The sequence below is a fragment of the Piliocolobus tephrosceles genome, unplaced genomic scaffold (genome assembly GCF_002776525.5).
Source record: "Piliocolobus tephrosceles isolate RC106 unplaced genomic scaffold, ASM277652v3 unscaffolded_362, whole genome shotgun sequence".
Classification (NCBI taxonomy): Eukaryota; Metazoa; Chordata; class Mammalia; order Primates; family Cercopithecidae; genus Piliocolobus; species Piliocolobus tephrosceles.
The window spans coordinates 13,920-22,990 of record NW_022320087.1 but is presented as its reverse complement, the minus strand read 5'-3'; the positions used below and the strand labels follow the sequence as shown (position 1 = coordinate 22,990).

At 40.8% G+C, this 9,071-nt stretch overlaps 2 non-coding genes across 2 annotated transcripts; one reads left to right on the top strand and one right to left on the bottom strand.

Annotated features, from left to right (window-relative positions):
• On the top strand, positions 1 to 73 carry TRNAA-AGC. The gene has a single exon. It is a non-coding gene; the product is annotated as a tRNA-Ala (tRNA).
• Positions 74 to 8,997: 8,924 nt separating this feature from the next.
• On the bottom strand, positions 8,998 to 9,071 carry TRNAI-AAU. The gene has a single exon. It is a non-coding gene; the product is annotated as a tRNA-Ile (tRNA).

The following is a 9,071-nucleotide window of genomic DNA, read 5'->3' as shown; positions in this document are numbered from 1 at the left end:
GGGGAATTAGCTCAAGTGGTAGAGCGCTTGCTTAGCATGCAAGAGGTAGTGGGATCGATGCCCACATTCTCCAAGCTTTATTATTTAGACCTCGGGTCTCCAAACACTCAGATCTCCAAACCCAAGTTAGTGTCTGAGAGGAGGATGCTGCTTTGGTTCAAGACATAGGAGCAGCAACAGTACAGGGCTGGTGACGGCTCCCTCCTGGCATTCAGTATAGTGTAGATCTACTGTGTAATTAATTTTCTGTTTCTTCAAGGAGCTGTGAAGCCAAGGGACGTATACACCTGCTCTCTTCTCCCTGTTTCTGCCTGCAGCTTGGTCCTAAATGTGAGACAATTGTGAAAAGTGCCGGGCAGCGCCACCTGGGTAAATACAGCCCCGGCTTTCTGGTCAGGGGACTGAAACCAGGATGTGTCAAGTAACTAGAATGTGCCTGGACAGATACTGTAGAAAGCAAGCCCATAAAGTTGTTCATGAGCTTGTGGACGCACCTGCCAGCTGTGAATAAGTGGCTCTAATCCCAAACAACTTAGCAAAAAAGAGCCTGAGAGCTGAACTGCGCAATGGCCAACTTTCCAGTCCTCACTGACCACTGGGTTGCACACATTCTGGAGATCTCGGAACAGTAGTGCAAAGGCTTTGCAAATAGAGTTATCTTTGAAACAACAACACATGGAAGGCTGGTTGGTACTTGGAACTTGAATACAAGGCAATTTTTGTGTCTGCAAAAACCAAAATAGCAATATTATTCTTAAGATTTCAACAAAACACAGCGTCTCATCACATAATTCAAAGAAGTCCAGGTTACAAGCCCCAAAATATTCAGCATTATGAAAAATCAGGGAGATCTTAATTCACATGGCAAAGAGACTCCTCGAATAACAATACTGAGAGGACACAGATGTCAAAATCATCTGGCACATACATTAGAGCAGTCATGATAACAATGCTCCTAGAATTAGGGGATAACATTCGTGAAGTGAATGGAAAGTTGGAAAGTGTCAGCAAATATCTGGAATATGTAAAACCAATTTTAAACTTAAGAATCAAAAAAATGTATTAACCAAAACTCTTAGGGGAAATAAAAAGCTTAACTGGATGATCTCAATAACAGAATGCAGATGCTAAGAAAAAGCCAACGAACTTGAAAACAGAACAAGAATACCTACATAATCTGAACTATAGAGAGAAAGGAGGATTTTTGTAAATGAACGGAGCCTCAGGGACAAATAAAAACAACAAATCTGACATTCACATTATTGTAATCTGAAAAGAAGAGGGCAAAGAGGTCTTTGTGGGATAGAGCTTTGAAGAATTAATGGCTGAAAATGTATGCAATTTGTCAAAAGATATAAACCAGGTTTTTAAATTTTGGCAAAGGTCAAGCAGGACAAACCCAAAGAAACCCATTGCAAAACATATCATAATCAAACTGCTGAAAACGAGGAAAGCACAAAACAATCTTGAAAGCAGTCAAAGGAAAGTGGAAAAGGAACTACCATGTGAATGAGTGTAGATTTCTCTTCAGGAACCACAGGGGCCAGAAAAAAAAAAAAGTCATAGTATTTAGTAAGTAACAAAAGAAAAAGACCTATCAACCCAGAATACTATGTGGAGCAAAAGTATCTTTCAGACATAAAGGCAAATAAATGCATTCTCATTGGAAGGTGCGTAAATCCATTCTCATTCTTAGCGAGAATGCTAGAAAATAATTAGCAAAGATTTGCGATGAGAAAAGTGATACCAGAAGGAAACTTAGAACGTCATCAATGAAGGAACAAAAGCAGAAATAGAAAATGTCTGGGTAGACATAACAGACTCTTATTCTTCTCTTGAGTTCCTTAATGTATGTTTGGTGATTGAAAGCGAAAATTGTAGCTCTGTCAGAAACAGTTGTCATTGTATCTAGACGTACTACATAAATAAGATAAAAGGGTAAGTGTAATGGGCCTAACTCTTGATGAAGTTTCTATATTCCACTTGAATGGTAAAATATTGATTCTAAGTATATTGTGAAAAGTTATATATGTGTATGGTAATCCCTAGACCACTTACTAACCAGATTGAAATAAACCAGAACAAGACAGAAAGGGGAACATAGAAGAATTAAAACAGAGGGAACAGGGGTTAGTAAATTATTAAATAGCAGATCTATCTAAAAACTTATCTATAATAGCATTACGTGTAAATGATCTAAGTACTTAATTAAAAACTAGAGATCATCAGAATGTATTAAAAATAAATATGTTGACTATAAGAAAGCCACTGCAGTACACATATATAAGAATAAAAGTTATATAGCAGATTGAAGGAAAAGAGTGGAAAAGATACCTCATGCAAGCACTAATCAAAGACAGCTGTGGTGTATACATTAAAATCAGACAAAGTAGATTTGAAAGCAGAGAAACTTTTCAGGAATAATGAGGGCTGCTAAATAACTACGATTGTTCATTCTCCGGGTAATACTGTTCCAAATGTATATGAGGACACAGATTTTCAAAACACATGAACAAAGTTAGATGAGCCAGGTAAAAATAGAAATATCCAATTATAGTTGAAGACACTAAAACTCCTCTCTCAGTAATTGGTAGAGTTAGTAGACAACAAATTGACAAACGTGTTGGAGAACTGAACCACACCATCCACCAATGGATCTAATCAACTTCATAACGCAAAATAAAAATTTAGCCAGAAAGCAAAGACAAAAATTAAAAGAAAAGTAAGATCATGTTCTAACCAGGAAATTAAGAGTGGGCCAGCATACAGAAGGGTGCTATTACTGAAAGAGTTTGAAATAGTGACTTAGTTATTTTGAAACATTTTTGAAGGTGTTATTTAGCTGGAAATGACAGAAAGACTGACTATGGTGAATCTGGAGGTGCATCTTCCGTCGTCTATATTTATCTTGTCTTCTTTTGAGGTCTGGGGTGTCTATACTTCCTCTGAATTATCTGATCCTACTACAGTGTCTGGCACAGAGCATCTCCCCAGTGAATATGTACTGAATGAGTGGATAGCGATAGATAGATTCAAAAGAGTTGTGCAAGAATAATGTCCATTATTCGGCAAATCATCGAATGTCGTGTTTGAAGGAAGACAATGAATCAAAGTTGACTAGAAAGGTAAGCCCAAGGCCAGACGTGGTGGCTCATTACTGTAATCCCAGCCCTTTGAGAGCCCGAGATGGGCGGATCCCTTGACACCAGGAGTTTGAGACCAGCCTGGGCAACACAGTGAAACACAGTCTCTACAAAAAAATACAAAACTCAGCCGGGTGTGGTGGTATGCATCTGTAGTTCCAGCTACTCAGGAGGCTGAGGTGGGAGGATCGCTTGAACCCGGGAGGCAGAGGTTGCAGTGAACAGAGATCGCACCAGTGCCCTGGCAATAAAGTGAGACCCTGCCTTAAAATAAAATAAAATGTAAAAGTTAAGCCCAGGCGGGGCGCGGTGGCTCGCACCTGTAATGCCAGCACTTTGGGAGCCCAACGCAGGCGGATCACCTGAGGTCAGGAGTTTGAGACCAGCCTGGCCAACATGGTGGAACCCCATCTCTACTAAAAATACAAAAATTAGCCAGGTACCTGTAGTCGTAGCTACTCGGGAGGCTGAGGCAGGAGAATCACTTGAACCCGGGAGGCAGAGGTTGCAGTGCGCCAAGATTGCGCCATTATGGCGATCCCTAGACCCCTGGGATGGTGACCCCTAGATCACTTACGAACCAGATTTAAATAAACCGAAATAAACTAGGAACGAGAACATACAAGAATTGAGACAAGGGGAACAAATGATTAATAGATCATTAAAAAGTAGATCTATCGGCTGGGCGCAGTGGCTCACGCCTGTAATAACAGCACTTTGGGAGGCCGAGGCAGGTGGATCACCTGAGGTCAGGAGATTGAGACCAGCCTGGCCAACACGGTGAAACCCCGTCTCTACTAAGAATACAAAAAATTAGCCAGGCATTGGGCCGGGTGCCTGTAATCCCAACTACTCGGGAGGCTGAGACAGGAGAATCGCTTGCACCTGGGATGCGGAGGTTGCAGTGAGGGGAGATTGTGCCATTGCACTCCAGCCTGGGTGACAAGAGCAAGACTCCACCTCAAAAAGAAAAACAGTGGATCTATCTAAAAACTTATGTATAAAAACATTAAATGTAAACGATCTAAACCCATGAGTTGAAAACCAGAAATTGTCAGAATGTATTATAAATGAATATGCTGACTATAGAAAAGTCACTAGTAATATGCTTATATATGACATTAAAAGTTACATAGCACATTGAAAGTAAAGAATGCGAAAAGACATGTCATTTAGGCATTACTCAAAGAAAGCTGTGGTGGATATATTCAAATCAGACAAACCAGATTTTAAATTGTAGAAAACTTCCAGGGATACAGCTGTTACATAATTAGACGTGTCAACACACCAGAGAAATAATGTCCCAAATGCATATAAGGACACAGGGCTTCAAAACCCATAAGCAAAATTGGATAATCCAGATAAAAACAGAGAAATGCAATTACATTTGCAGACGTTAACACTCCTCTCTCAGTAATTGATAGATCCAGCAGACGATAAATCAGTAAACACATTTGAGAACTGAACAACACTCATCCAGCAATGGATCTAATCAATCAACTTTCTAAAGCAAAATCACAATTTGGGTAGAAAGAAGACAAAAGAAAAAAAAAAGATCAAAGAAAAGCAGGATCGTGTTATAACTAGGAAATCAGGAATGTTCAGAATGCAAAAGAGTGATATATTGAAACTGACATTTTTGAAAGCGTTATTTAGCTGTAAATGACACGGAGACTGAAATGGTATCTTCCCTTGTCCATATTTATCCTGCCTTCTCTTGAGGACTGGGCTGCTTGAATCTTTAGAATCTCCTGAACTTACAACAGTGTCTGGCACAGAGCATCTTCCCTGTGAATGTGTACTGAATCAATGGAAAGGAACTGACAGATTCAAAAATGTTTTGCAGGAATAATGTTTACTCTTTGACAAATCACTGGATGTGGTGTTTGAAGGAGGAAAATGTGTCAAAAGTTGACTTGGAAACGAAGCCCAAAAGGTAAGTAAAGGGGATTTGGGGAATGAGATATTTGGTGTGTGAATGAATGGGGTGCTGTGGAGAGGAGTAGGCAGTAAGATTGTGAACTGGAGCAGAGAAAGAATCACGTTTTTAAAATCTAAAACATCTTCTCAGTTCAAGCTTTGATACTTAGCAGCTCTGGCACCTTAGAAACGAAACTTATCTGAGGTTCCATTACTTCTAGAAAGTGCAGATTAGGACACATAGTTTTGTTGGTGAAGTTCTACTGGACTATACGAAGTAAACTCAATAAATCTCTCAGTATAATGAATGGCATACATGATTTGCTTTATGCTTTTTGTAGCAGGATTGTCTCCAGTCATGTAGATGCAAGTGGAGATAGAGAGTAAGACAAAGTAGTATGGACAGGAGACACGTTTAAAGACTATTTTTTTCATTCCTTCGTTCATTCAGTTGGTCAGTCAGTGAACTATTATGGCCTGAACATGTCCTGTGTGTCTTTTCAAAAAAGGAGACCATGGGAGGTGTAAGAGTGACGAAGATCCCTGAAGGAGGGAGAAGCCAGATGACTGGGCCACAAGAGGGAAAAAGTCAGCAAAACAGGTGCAATTGTTCCTGGCCTCTTGCCTCAAGATGGTTGTATTGTTAGGTGAATACGAGAAATGGGTAGATTCCGCCTGTCCTGAGGATAAAATTCTTTGGTTGCAGGATTGGATTGGCTGATAAAGAGCGATTTCCAAGCACCATTGATTGTGTTCTTTGAAAGTTAGGAACTGATAAAGCAGCAGTGCTTGGGAAATAACAGGTGGGATGTCAACTCTTAGGCGAGAACTGCCTTCTTTCTGCAGCAGGCCACACATCAATCTCAAAATCTAAAGGTTTTGAGTTTGAACATCAGAGAGGATACAGTGTTTGATGCTATTTTGGTTGAGGGGAACAAAATGGGTGCACTAAATAATGAAATGCAAATGCTATGAGATAACAATTTGAAGACTGACTCAATGTTAGCTTAGAATGGAAAAGTGATTTAGGTTTTCTTTGTTTTTTTTTTTTTTGTGTGTGTGTGTGTTTTTGTTTTTGGCTTGTCAGTGGTTTGAGTAAAATGAGTGGTAATGGGATATAGATGACACAAGAAACTGCAAGCTATATCATATAATTGGTCTTTCTCGCTAGCTGATGGAAGAAACGGGAAATTTTTCATCCAACTTCCTGCTCTCAAGGTTACCCAGTTGTAATTATGAGGTGAGTGGGTGAAGTCATTTATTCTTTTAACCTACATGTATTTCTCGAGCACATATCTTGTTAAGAGACTGTTTGGGGTACAGCCGTTTAACACATATATTCTCACCTTTGTGAAACTACCTTCTAGTGGATAGGGGTGAGGAGAAACAGATCAGAAGCAAACAAGAAAAATACATAAGATGTTATGTGACAAAGTCTACTGGGAAGGAATCCGCAGGCAGTAAGGGACTTGGGAGTATGGAGGTGGCCCATTCGGAAGCTTTTAGGAGCGGAATGTGAGAAGTTGTCACCTTGAAGACATCCTTTACCCACTCCCCATCCCCTTCCTCACTCCCCACTCCTGCTCCTTCCTTCAATCATCTTTCTTCACATGGGAAATGAGGACTCTGGGATTCTCTGGTTGGATGGCAGCACCTAGAGATGGATCTGATCAGTAAGAAGTGCTCGGTAAGCATTAGCTACTGCTTTGGTTGCCTTCCCCCTGTGGAGTGCTGGCCTCTTGGATTGAGCTTGCATCATAGGTCTTCAGTAGGAGCTTGCTTAGTGGACTTACAGGTTGAGGTTAGAACCCACCAGGATTCTTCTCCTGGGAAGAACAGGCTTCCCTCTAAGGCTTCACACAGACCGGTGGGTGAGGAAAGAGCCCTAAATTGCTTGAAAAATTGATTGCTCTTTGGGCAAAGCAAGAAACCCTCCTACGGAAGGGCATCATTTGGGCATATATCGGGGTCTCAGTACAAAGATGAGTGCTCAAGAGGTCAAGATGCTCAAGCAGAGAATCTGACCAGAATGTTCGTGGTACAGAGAAACAATCCTGTTGGGAGAAGGAAGACAATTGAGGCCTTGGAATATAAGCTAAAGAAGCTTCAAAGGGAATACTAAAAAGATTCAGGCACAAATCCTTTACTACATTCTTTTGTACAAATCAATTTTTGCCTAGAAAATCATACCTTACTAGGCATCCCTATTGTGTTCCTCCACCGTCTATTTTATTTTTGTAAGCGTTATTTCATTTTTATGTTCACAGAAGCTTGTTGCTACAACTAAATGAGCAAAACAGCCAGTAGCAACAGAAATGCGTTAATCTCTCTCCTCAGACCTTGAAAGCATTTTCCTTAAAGGTGAACAATATTCCACATACAAGGACTTTTACAGCACTCTGTGCCAGAAATTATACTGAATGTTTATTAATTTTTACATAAGTCGGTCAATACAGTTTTTCAGCTTCTCCAAGTATTATTACTCCAGTGTTATAAATGACACTGAAGTATAAATGACACTGAAGTAAATAAAAGGGCATATCACTCTCTTTATTCTGTGTATGTGTGTCTGCTTACAGCTAAGGACTTCCCAAATTATAGTTTTGTAAACATTAGTTCTAAATCATGCCGATCACTTGAATTTTGAAAACGTCAAAGCCGATCACATTGCTGTAGTAGAAAATACGGGTTTGCGGTGCATTACTGTAGTAGAAAATACGGGTTTGCGGTTTTATTCGCTATGGATCAGTGGAGTAGAAATTCCCAACGCGGAAGGGGGTTCATTCCTGTCTCTCAGCCTCAGCAAAGTTAAAACATTTCAGACCTTTCCTGACTTTGGATCTATTGCGCATGCTCTGTCCTTTACCACTATCCAATCCTAGGGGCATATAGAGCCACTCAGAGCCTTAGAAGTACATTCAGCGAAATGGAACCAATCACCATATAGTGTAGCCTATTGTTCTTCGGACCAAAATGCACCATGTTGAGATAGCATGAATTCTACAGACCCGTGAAGCCCATTTGGACCACAAGACACTCTTTCCATCATGCCTGCACACGTATCCCTCACTCTTCATTGATTCATGCAGACTTTTAAAAGTGTTTAGCAATAAGCATCCTACCCCCACGAAGCTTATGATCTCATGGAGAAGATGGCCAAGCAACAGACAATCACAACGTGGTGAATGCCACAAAACACATTGTACCTGGATCTCCGTGAGTGCTAGGAGGAAGGCAACCCAGACTCAGAAAACTAGGAGAGGTGTCAGGGAAGACATTTTCCAGAAGATGGTGTTGTGTCTAACAAAGCCATGAGACCAGCAAAGAGGAGGTGAAAGGCTCAGCGTTCTGTGGGACATTTCCTTAAGTCCAGTATCTCTAGAGTTGAGTGTGGGAAGCTAAAAGAGCGGAAATAGAAATGAAAAATGGGAGTTCTTGAGAGGCTTTATTTACCCTGCACAAGCCAAGGACTGGTCTGCGGGAAGTAAGCAGATGCACAGTTAAGAAAGCCCATATCAGGAGTTAGTCATGATAGAGAAGGATTTGTACACTTTGGAAATCGTAAAAGAATGAAAAGCCCAGGTCTTTATTTCCGCGTTTTCGCCTCTGTTTTTCAGGTTCCTCCCGGGTTTCAATTTCCTTCTGGAATCTCAGCTCTCTTCATCATCTGCTCTTGCAGGAACACTAAACTGCAAACGCAACCCTACGATTCAGGGAACTACGTCCCATCAAGATTACTGGGTACGTATACACTTACTTGCGTGTTCTCCTGAGACTTCCTATATACCACTGCACACAACTGTTACTGTGAAACAAGCATTAAGAGTCTGCGTAGATTACTGGGTACATACACATTTACTTTCTTGTTCTCTCGTGACTTTTGATACCACGGCGCACAATTGTTACTGTGAGATAGACATTAAAAGAGTGCGTATGGCCTGTACGGGGATCGAACCCGCGACCTTGGCGTTATTAGCACCACGCTCTAACCAACTGAGCTAACCGGCC